Raw genomic sequence first — 12,098 nt, forward strand, 5'->3', positions numbered from 1 at the left:
CACACCATTAAAAATAAAAAAACCATGCAAAATAATGATAGCTAACATTTTTAGCTGAACTATGTGCCAGACACTAAACATTTCCCATGCAATAACTCATTTAAACTAGGAATAAGTATCCCCTGTAGACTAAGACCATAAGGAGGTTGAACGGTTGTCCAAAATCACACAAGCAAGAGGGCCTGGATCCAAATCCAAGCTAGCAAGGGAACAAACCCGGCATCCGTAACAGACTTTCAGCTAATAAGTCTGAAAATCCTAATTATACATGCTCAATCCAGGGAAAAAAGAAATTGACAAAACTCAGTCAAACTTAAGGGGATAAAGGGGTGCGTGGTATACCTACAGCTTTCAAACAATGTCAACAGTCTCCACGATTCACTCAGCAAAGCAGTTCTGAACCAAAACTATCTTCCTCTAAAAGAGGCAAGACCAAACTCCACATAAACGTTACAGTATGGATGAACTTCAGAAGTGTTATGCTAAAGGTAAGAAGCCAGCCGCAAAAGATCATAAATTGTACAATTCAGTTTTCATGGAACGTCCAGAAAAGGGAAATCTCAAGAGGCATCAAGTGGATTAGTGCTTGCCTGGGGCCGATCCTCAAATGGGCTCGAGGGAACTGGGGATGGTGGGATTGGTTGACGTAAACATTCTAAAAGTGGACTGCGGTGATGGCTGTACAACTCACAAATTTACTAAAAAATACTCAGTTGTGTACTGCGTACATTTTGACGTAAACTGCATCTCCACAAAACTGTCTAAAAGAGGCTGGGTACCCCAGCTACCGCTTCTTGTCGAAAGCCATTTCCTATACTCCGTGCTAGCCGTCTCACAGGTTTTTTCCCAGTCAAATCAATGCTAATAATCGGACATAGCAAGTTCTGAGAAACGCTAGCGTAGAATGGGCCCCAGACTTCAGCAGCCGTTCCGGGAAGTTGCTCGCCTTTCTCGAAGCCTCTAGCGGCGAAGCTGGAAGCCGTTGGTGGGGACCGGCAGAGAAGAGACCACGTCTGGCGAATGAGGCCTGTGATGGTCAGGTCACCTGGGTAACGCCTCATCACGACGGGCTGGGTCTCAGCGCGAGGCCTGCAGCCTGGCGCAGACTGGAAGCCCCAGCACTTCCGTCTGGAGGACATCGGAGGTATCTCCCCGAGAGGGGAAGTCTGTGTGTCGAAGAGGCGCGGGGCGCGAGCCCACGAACCTGGCTGACCTCAGGAAGACGCCGAGCCTCCAGCCCTCAGCGGCCCAGTTGCGCCAGAGTCCCAGGCCCTCTGCGCATGCACCCCACCCGCCTTCGAATCTCGCCCGTTCACCGTCGTGGTTTGTTCTCCCGGTTGCTCTGAAGGAGTTGGTCAGTAGAACCATGACCTCCATTGACTATGTCCTCAGAGTCGCAGCTCTCTTCAGTCGAGCTCCGGTCACAGAGGACTGTTGTGGTGAGACCCAGGCGGAAGCATTTCCGGTCAACGAGGCCGCGGGTATTGCGCATGCGCGCCGTGCAGGGCCGTGAGCAAGGACGCCTGGGGAAACCGTGTGTGAGGTGACACACGCCCTGCCCTCAGGGAGCTCACGGCCGACTGGGAAACAGGAGAACGCGTCAAACGGGTCAAACGTGGGACGTCTGTCAGCTATACCCAAAGGTCTGTGATAGAGCTTGGAGAAATCTGCATTTGGACACGTTATTTTTACATTGTGATCTAGACAGTGAGGTAATCTTTTAAAAAACAAGTTTTAGAATTCTATTAAGTTTCAATTTTAGAATTATATTTCATTATATTTTTAATATTTTGAAATATTTTGAAATTTCATAATATTTTTGTTTTTTTCGGTTTTTTTGAGACAGGGAGGTCTCGCTCTATCAACCAGGCTGGAGTGTAGTAGTGTGATCACGGCTTCACTTAGCCTCAACTTCCCAGGCTCAAGTGATCCTCCCTCCTCAGTCTCCTGAGTAGCTGGGACTACAGGCAAGCGCCATTGCGCGCAGCTAATGTTTTATTTTATTTTATTTTTTGTATTTGTGTAGAAATGGAGTTTCACCATGTTGCCCAGCCTGATCTCAAACTCCTGGGCTCAAGTGATCCGTCTGCCTCGGCCTCCAAGATTTCGTTATGTTGTGGGGAAAAGATGCATGATTCTATGACCAGAATGAAAGCTCTGAGAGAGCAGCCAGTGATGAGTGTAGGTGCTGTATCCTCTGTGCCTTGCATGGTAATTGGCATGGAACGGATGCTCCTCGAGTATTTCTCAAATGACTGACTGGAGTCTTTGAAAAAGGCACCCTGAGTTACTGTTAACGGATAGATTCGCTAATAATTAGCTACTGTTAAACGAATAGATTAGCTAATAACAAGCAGCTTTTGATTTGTCTCAGAGTGACCTAGTGTGAAAAGTAGGGTTGCCAGATTTAGTAAATAAAAAATACAGGATAACCCTGTCAAATGTGATTTTCAGATAAACTAAACAAATAATTTGTTAGCATAAGTTCTGTCCCGTTTGGATACGCTGGGTGTCCTATATTTTATTTAGCAACTTAGAAGACATGTTAAGGTGGGGAGGAAAAATGATTGTGTGCCTCTTAGAAAAAGAACTGGAGGAGAAAAGAATTTGTATATAAGTACTTCCAAACAATTCTAAAGCAGGTCAGAAAACTACACTTGAGAAACTGTGTTTTATAAAGTGTGTGGTAAGTGTTATATTTACATCATCTTAACTGAAACCTCCTACACGGTAGGGTGATTATTTTTATTTTATAAGTGCAGAAAGAAGCTCAGAGATAGGAGTTTACTTGTCCAAGTTCTAATATTTTCACTGTCACCCCAAAAAATATGTATTATGGCCTCTTGGTGGCTCACGCCTGTAATCCTAGCACTTTGGGAGGCTGAGACAGGCAGATTGCCTGAGCTCAGGAGTTTGAGACCAGCCTGGCCAACATGGTGAAACCCTGCCACTACTAAAAGTACAAACCATTAGCCAGGTGTGGTGACACTACCCTGTAGTCCCAGCTACTTGGGAGGCTGAGGCAGGATGATCACTTGAACCCGGGAGGGGGTGGTTGCAGGGAGCAGAGATCACACCACTTCACTCCAGCCTGGGTAACAGAGTGAGTCTCTGTGCCAAAAAAATAAATACATAAATAAAATAATTATTATTTATTGAGAACTGACTGTGTGCTGCTGGTCTCGGATTTCTATTCCATATAATCTGCTTCCAGAGCTGGAAAATTCCAGTGTCTGACCATTCCTCAGCCTCCCTCCCCTTCCCCACTCCAGCTGCAGTTTCTATGGTAACAAACTGAACCTGCCTCTGTAGCTAACAAGAGCTAAGGGTTTTTGAAAGGGAATAAGCCAGAACAATTGACGTCAGCCTACCCTGGCTGGGGGATGGGAAGGACTGCTCGAAGCCCTAAAGCCTTCTATTCCTTCATCAATGGTTTATGCAAGAATTTTGTCTGTGTCAACATCTGTCCTTGGATGGAGTCTCTGCAAAAGAACAAAAGCTGTCTACGTAAACCTCTGCAGACCCCATGAATTCATAAGTTTTCACTTCAGAAACTGCTTCAAACACTGGTGACATAAACTTTATGCATACTTACCATTTATTGAAATGTATTTAGTCATTATTCAACTAATAATGATTGGGGGCACTTCTGCATCTCAAACAGTGCTAGATCCCAAAGATGTAATTACTATCAAAACAGACACAGTTGGCCGGGCACAGTGGCTCACAACTGTAATCCCAGCAATTTGGGAGGCCGAGGTGGGCGGGTCACAAGGTCAGGAGATCAAGACCATCCTGGCTAACATGGTGAAACCCTGTCTCTACTAAAAATACAAAAAATTAGCCAGGCGTAGTGGTGGGTGCCTGTAGTCCCAGCTAGTCGGGAGGCTGAAGCAGGAGAATGGTGTGAACCTGGGAGGTGGAGCTTGCAGTGAGCCGAGATCGCGCCACTGCACTCCAGCCTGGGGGACAGAGCGAGACTCCGTCTCAAAAAAAAAAAAAAAAAGGAAAAAAAACAAACAAACCAGAGTCTCTATTTTCCTGTTTCTTAGAATTCAGTGGAAGAGACATTTGTTTATTCTTCAATATACTCTGAGGTCCCATATGTGTGAGACATGTATTAGGGACTCACAGATGAGTTCAAAACAAATCGTTGAGCTGCATGGAAATGATCCTGGTGGGATTGAGGTCAGACATTAAATAGATAATCACAAAACAGCAAATATTTACTGAGCAGCTACTGTGGTGCCAGGCACTATTTTAGGCAAGGGGATGACAGCAGGGAACAAAATAGACTTGGTATCTGTTCTCATGGAACTTACATTCTGATGGAAAGAGAGGGAAAATATATAAATGAATTCATTTGCTTTTAGTTAGAAGAAAAAGGATATTAAACTCAAATTGACTTAAAAAGAAGAATTTATTGGCCTAAGTAACTGAAAATGCCAGAGATATAATTGATCTCATCAGATATAATTGATCTCATCAACAATTTATGTTGTTGCAGATCTCTGTAATTTTTCTGCCCAACACGCCTTCCACAGGCTTCCTGCCACAGAAGCCTTCTTTCCTACGGAGAACTGGTTAGCCTCTGACCTAGGCCTGGTCACTTCGTGCTGTTGCTATGCCCACAGTGATTGGTTCAGGAATGGGTGCATGACTCCAATGGGCCAGTCAGAGACTTACTTACCTGGGACTTTTCCTTGGGAATTATGAGAAATAACATTCCCTTTGCTGGGATGCTAAACTGGTCTGAAGTGTGTCTGGCCTATAGCCATCTTTTTTGCCTATCTGAATAAATCAAGAAAGAGCATCCCACTGTGTGTTTTAAGCTTCTACTAGATAATGCATGTAATGTGCTCAGCACATAGTAAATTCTCAATAAATGTTAGCCAGCGTTGTTAGTGATTTACAAAGGAATGAGTGAGAAGAAATTATTTGCAGGAACTGAAAGATTGTGGATTTGTTAACTGCTTCAAAATGAAGGTAAATCAGGAGAGTTTTTGGAGAGCATGGAATGAAAACATGGAGGTCCACAGTATAGAGGAATGTTTCCTCTGAGCCACAGCGAGGTTTTATGAGCTCTCCAGGGTTCACTGAAGAATATACTTGCCTGGATTCAAAATGCTTGGACCAACCCATTCAGACATTCACTGACCCCTTCCCTGGGTAAGATTCTGTAGAAGAGAAGGTGCACAAGGCATGATCATAGCCATTAAGGACCTTGTACTCAACTAGGGTAGCAGAGAAGTGAAGAACCAGTAACAGTAAGGCCAGAGGAGTATGGGGCAAGCTTCAGATCCACATTCATTTACATAAGAAATACACAGGAACGTATATAACATGTCAGGCATGGTGCGAGGTATAAGAGATACTGTATTGAACTAAATTGATGCCTTTTGTATTGGAACTTATAATCAAGTGCAGTGGTTAGCAAAACTTCAGGAACAGACCAGACAATGACTATTTTAGGCTTGTGGGCTGTACAGTCTCTGTCGTAACTCTGCAGCTCTACCATTTTGTGTAAAACCTGCCATAGACAATATGTACATGAATGAACATGGCTATGTTCCACATTATTTTGGGACGCTGAAATTTGAATTTCAGATGATTTTGTCACATCAACAATATTCTTCTTTGGATTTGTTTTCAACCATTTAAAAATACTAAAACCATTATTAGCTCTTGAGCCATACAAAAACAGGCCGTGAGGCCAGGTGTAGTTGCTCATGCCTATAACCCCAGCACTTTATGAGGCCAAGGCAGCAGGATCGCTTGAGCCCAGGAGTTCCAGACCAGCCTGTGCAACATAGGGAGACCCTGTCTCTACTAAAAATGGAAAAATTAGCTAGGCATGGTGGCACATGTCTATAATCCTAGCACTTTGGGAGGCCAAGGGGATAGGATCACTTTAGCCCAGGAGTTCAAGATCAGCTTGTGCAACGTATCAAAACTTCATCTCTACATAAGTATTTTTAAAAGTTAACCAGGTATGGTGGCATAAGCCTGTAAGCAACTAGCAAGGCAAAAGCAACAGGATCCTTTGAGCACAGGAAGTCAAGGCTGCAGTGAACTATGATTGTATCACTGCTCTTCAGCCTTGGCAACAGAGCAAGACTCTGTCTCTTTTTTTTTTTTTTTTTTTTTGAGACGGAGTCTTGCTCTGTCACCCAGGCTGGAGTGCAGTGGCCGGATCTCAGCTCACTGCAAGCTCCGCCTCCCGGGTTTACGCCGTTCTCCTGCCTCAGCCTCCCGAGTAGCTGGGACTACAGGCGCCCGCCACCTCGCCCGGCTAGTTTTTTTGTATTTTTTAGTAGAGACGGGGTTTCACTGTGTTAGCCGGGATCGTCTCTCGATCTCCTGGCCTCGTGATCCGCCCGTCTCGGCCTCCCAAAGTGCTGGGATTACAGGCTTGAGCCACCGCGCCCGGCCGACTCTGTCTCTTAAAAAAAAAAAAAACAAGAAAAAAAAAAAAAACAGGCAGTGGGCAGAGCGTGGTAGTTCATGTCTGTAATCCCAGCATTTTGGGAGGCCCAGGCGGGCTGATCATTTGAAGTCAGGACTTTGAGACCAGTCTGACCAACATGGTGAAACCCTGTCTCTACTAAATACAAAAAAATTAGCTGGGCATGGTGGCTCTTGCCTGTAATCCCAGCTGCTTGGGAGGCTGAGGCAGGAGAATCGCTTGAACTTGGGAGGCAGAGGTTGCAGTGAGTCGAGATTGCACCACTGTACTCCAGCCTGGACGACAGAGCAAGACTCCGTCTCAAAAAAAAAAAAAAAAACAAAAAACCACACACACACACACACAAGAAAACAAAAAACAAAAACTACATCAGACTCTTTCTAGGGATTAGGAATGTATTGGTTAAAAACCAGGTGAGGCAATTGTCTCTGGAGATGATGTCTTGAAATTAAAACATGAATGGAAACCCAGTGTGGTCTACCCATACAATGGAATATTGTCCAGCCTTAAAAAGGAAGAAAACTCGGACACTTGTTACAACATCGATGAGCATTATGATGTTATGTGAGGTGAAAGAAGCCAGTCACAAAAGGACAAGTACTGTATGATTCCACATGAGGTACTTAGAGTAGTCAAATTAATAGAGATAGAAAGTAGAATGGTAAGTGCCAGGGACTGAGCTGCAGGAAATGGGGAGCTGTTGTTTAATGGGTTCAAAGTTTCAGTTTTTCAAGTTGAAAGAGTTCTGGGGCTGGATGGTGGTGATGGTTGCACAAAGATGTGAGTGTATTTAATGTCACTGAACTTGAGGATTAAGCTCTGATTTTTTTTATCTTGCCCAAATTCCTATCTAAGGGGTCTGGAAAGTCACGCCCTACAAACTATAAATTCTCATCAGATAGGTTTTGTTTAACCCTATATATCGTAACGTACTTTCTCATCTGACTCTGGCATAACGAAGAAGAAAGTCAAAATATTTTACTCCAAACATGTTTCTTTGCCATATTTTGAAATGGCCATTGAAAGCTGCCCTTTGTGGGAGAAAATTCGCATCTGTAAAGAATCTCTAAAAACATAGCTAGATCTTTTTCTTCTAGGCCCTCCCAATCCTGAGGAGATTAACTAAGACTCTAGCACCTTTTAAAGGTCTGAATATGAAACATTTGTCATCTATTGTCTCTAAGGGCAGCCACTATAAGGCTTCAGAAGAACCTTGGGGCTGGGCGTAGTGGCTCACGCCTGTAATTCCAGCACTTTGGGAGGCCGAGGCAGGCGGATCACCTGAGGTCGGGAGTTCGAGACCAGCCTGACCAACATGGAGAAACCCCGTCTCTACTAAAAACACAAAAATTAGCTGGGTGTGGTAGCACATGCCTGTAATCCCAGCTACTTGAGGGGCTGAGGCAGGAGAATCACTTGAACTTGGGAGGCAGAGGTTGCGATGAGCCAAGGTCACACCATTGCACTCCAGCCTGGGCAACAAGAGCCAAACTCCATAAAAAAAAAAAAAAAAAAAAAAAAAAAAAAAAAAAAAAAAAAAAAAACTTGTCCACAATCTTGTATCTTAACCTGAACATTTTATTTCTGTAGATTCCAGGTATTTAGACAAAGTCAACCAGAAAATATTTAAATTTACCTGTAGCCTGGAAGCCACCCCCCCATCTCATGCCTCCCTAAAATGTGTAAAACCAAGCCGCACCCCGACCACCTTGAGCACATGTTCTCAGGACCTCCTGGGGGCTGTGTCACGGGTCATGGTCACTCAGATTTGGCTGAGAATAAATCTCTTCAACTATTTCATAGTGTTTGACTCTTTGTGTAGACAAACCGTACACTTAAAAATGGTTAAGACAGGGCCAGGCACGGTGGCTCATGCCTGGAATCCCAGCACTTTGAGAGACTGAGGCAGGAGGATCACTTGAGCCCAGGAGTTCAAGACCAGCCTGGGCAACATAGTGAGGCCCCAACTCTACAGAAAATTGAAACCAGAGCCAATTATGATGGTGTGTGCCTCTCTAGTCCCAGCTACAGTCAGAGGCCACGAGAAGATTGCTTGAGCACAGGAGTTTGAGGCTACAGTGAGCTATGAGCATACCACTGAACTCCAGCCTGAGTAACAGAGGGAGATCCTGTCTCCAACACTTTTTAAAAGCAAGGGTTAAGATGGTAAATTTTATGTTACATATATATATATATATATATATATTTTTTTTTTTTTTTTTTTTTTGAGACAGAGTCTTGCTCTGTTGCCCAGGCTGGAGTGCAGTGGCGTAATCTCAGCTCACTGCAACCTCCACCTCCCGGGTTTAAGCAATTCTCCTGTCTCAGCCTCCCAAGTAGCTGGGATTACAGGCACTCACCACCACACCTGGCTAATTTTTGTATTTTTAGTAGAGACGGTGTTTCACAATGTTGGCCAGGCTGGTCTTGAACTTCTGACCTCAGGTGACCTGCCCACCTTTGCCTCCCAAAGTGCTGGATTATAGGCATGAGCCACTGTGCCCAGCCTGTGTTATATATCTTTTGCCACAGTTAAAAATAATTTTTAAACATTAACACATAAATAAGCCGGGCATAATGGCTCACACCTGTAATCCCAGCACTTTGGGAGGTCGAGATAGATAGATCACCTGAAGTCAGGAGTTCGAGACCAGCCCATTCAACATGGTGAAACCCCATCTCTACTAAAAATACAAAACTTTAGCCAGGTGTGGTGGCGGGTGCCTGTAATCCCAGCTACTCGGGAGGCTGAGACAGGAGAATCGCTTGAACCTGGGAGGCGGAGGTTGCAGCGAGCCAAGATCGCGCCATTGCACTCCAGCCTGGGCAACAAGAGCAAAACTCTGTCTCAAAACAAAAAACAAAAAACGGGAAAAAAAACCACATAAATAAATGACACCTACCTTGTAAGCTCATCCTCCATGCCAGGAACACATTTTTGCCTCTTGGCTTCCCAAGGAGTATATTACCCCAGAGTTTCAGAGATATACACATTCATGTCCTCACCTAAGCTAATTCCATTCCAGTCCAACTCTTCCAGTTTTAAATGGCCCCCTTGTAGGAACACCCACATCACTCATCTGGGAATATCATGATTTGGCAATTTAAAGAGCTCTAGGCAAAGACACTGTAGAGATTTTACCCGCTGGTGTGGCTTGGAATGCTGCCTGTGGTGGCTCAGTGCTGTGCTCAACTTGGCAGAACCAGAGTGATGTTTCACAGAGTCCGCTTTCTGTTACGGTTCTTGGCTGGGCTTGGCCACCAGAGGTGTTTGCCTGGGATGGAGAACGCATGGGTGGAGTGGCAGCTGTGTGTGCTTTGTGTGTGTGTGTGTGTGTGTGTTTAGAGGTTACAGTAGAACCAGGTGCTGTATGTGTGTGTGTGTGTTTAGAGGTTACAGTTGGACGAGGTGCTGTGTGTGTGTGTGTGTGTGTGTGTGTAGAGGTTACAGTTGGACCAGGTGCTATGCAGCTCATGCATGTCCCTGCCAGCTGCCAGCTCACTGTGTATGTGTGTATGTATGGGGGTGTGTGTGTTTAGAGGCTACAGTTGGACCAGGTGCTCTGTGTGTGTGTGTGTGTGTGTGTGTGTGTGTGTGTTTAGAGGTTACAGTTGGACCAGGTGCTATGCAGCTCATGCATGTCCCTGCCAGCTGCCAGCTCACTGTGTATGTGTGTATGTGTGGGGGTGTATGTGTTTAGAGGTTACAGTTGGACCAGGTGCCGTGTGTGTGTGTGGGGGCGGGGGGTGTGTGTTTAGAGGCTACAGTTGGACCAGGTGCTGTGTGGGTGGGTGGGTGTGTTTAGAGGTTACAGTTGGACCAGGTGCCATGTGTGTGTATGTGTGTGGGGGGGAGGTGTGTGTGTTTAGAGGTTACAGTTGGACCAGGTACCGTGTGTGTGTGTGTGTAGGGGGGTGTGTGTGTTTAGAGGTTACAGTTGGACCAGGTACTGTGCAGCTCATGCATGTCCCTGCTAGCTACCGGCTCACCTTGTGGCCCGTGGGGACATTCCTGGCTCCCACTGAAACTGCCTTTGCAAAAATTATATCAGTGAGAAAATGTTGGCAGTGGAGGAGATCTGATCTAGCCAACCCTCCTCTTGCCTTTAGTTTTCAAGTTACCTTAATTATCACTGGGCTTAGGCTGAGCTAACTTTGAGAGGCATTTAGGTTATAGTTTAAGTAATAACAGCCCTTCTCCAAAACTCGACCACCTTTGTAAAGCTAATGAGAGACCACCAGAGTAGGGGAGGGGAGAAGACTGAATTCTGCTAAGGTGTAGACTTAAAGATTGCCAGCCATTATTCTGGAGGTCCTGCAGGTAACATTGCTATTGTGGACTGGCCTTTTGACGTATCTTTTCAGGTTTTTTGCATGTCTGACACCCCTGGCTCCACCTAGACCCATCCACAATGGCTCCTGTGGCCATACCCAGAACCAACTCAATGTAAGAGGATGGTTTCAACTCCCTATGATTTCACCTCTGACCCAACTAATCAGCAGCAACCACCCATTGCATAACCACCCCCGCCCCTTATCCCAAACTACTTTTGAAAAACCCCCAACCTACAAACCTTTGATGAGACTGATTTGAGTAATAACTCCATCTTTTGTATGGTGCGGCTGGCCTCACATTAATTAAATTGTTTCTTTACTGCAATACCATGATCTTTATTTGTGCAGCAGATGGGAAGAAACTTTTGGGTGGTTACACCACTAGCTTCTCCTGGGCTGTTTGCATGTTTTTAGCTCACACTGAAGGACTCCAGGGTCTCCTGCAAAATGCCGCATCCTCACAGGCCATGAGAGACTGATGGAGGTTCCAATTCATCTCCATGGGTGCTGGCAAGACCTCCCAGATCCATTTGCACTTGTTCTTCTTCGCTTTCCTTTCTCAACGGCAGCACCAGCGCCAAACACAGGCTCCAGGGCTAAGCTCGACTGCTGAGCCACCTCCCACAGTTGCAGAAGGTTAAGTCCCTATTTTAAAGCAAAAGCAGAAGAAATCCTAGTGCCACATCACTCCTAGTGATTCCAGCACCTTAGATTGGACCCTGTGCAGATCTGCCATCTTTTTCTCAATGTCTCCTGTTCCTCTAGTCCGGGTCCCTCTTCCAGCCTCTGGTCACGCATGAATCCTGCTTTCACTGGACATTTCCACTTTGGTCTGGTTCCAGTTGGTCTCAGTCCTTCGACTCCAAACTCTGAATTGTTTCTTTTTCAGTGTTAATCAGATGTGCTCAGGGTGCCAGCACCCACCCACTCACCAGGTCAGAAGACTGGGGACATCTCGGGTCCTTCTGCCCCCTCAAATCCATCACTTGCATCTCCAACAGAAGCCTTGGTTTGTCCACACCTGTCTCCCACTGCCTCCTTCCCCATGCCACCTTCCTTAGCTACCAAGCTTCTGTTATCTCTTCCCTCTTCAAGAATGACCATTTCCTTGTATCTGCTTCCTCACTGCCCCTTTCCCATATGTTCATCACATACAGCCAAGGTCACCTTTCCAAAAAACATACTGGTCATGGGTACATTGGGTTGCCTGGGAAGAACCAGACCCCAGCAGGAAGCTGCAGAAACTGTCAAGGCAGGCAGGACACAGACCTCCTCTGTCTCCACTCTGAGTAGGGGC

At 45.5% G+C, this 12,098-nt stretch overlaps 1 long non-coding RNA gene across 2 annotated transcripts in view; it reads left to right on the top strand.

Annotated features, from left to right (window-relative positions):
• Positions 1-330: 330 nt before the first annotated feature.
• Positions 331-12,098, top strand: part of LOC139360534 (uncharacterized) — a 114,424-nt gene continuing 102,656 nt past the window's right edge. For both annotated transcript variants that reach the window (XR_011617982.1, XR_011617983.1), the window contains exon 1: positions 331-1,643. This is a non-coding gene — a long non-coding RNA (uncharacterized lncRNA). The remainder of the gene's footprint in view (positions 1,644-12,098) is intronic.

This window comes from Macaca nemestrina, chromosome 20 (assembly GCF_043159975.1).
Source record: "Macaca nemestrina isolate mMacNem1 chromosome 20, mMacNem.hap1, whole genome shotgun sequence".
In the NCBI taxonomy this organism is placed as follows: Eukaryota; Metazoa; Chordata; class Mammalia; order Primates; family Cercopithecidae; genus Macaca; species Macaca nemestrina.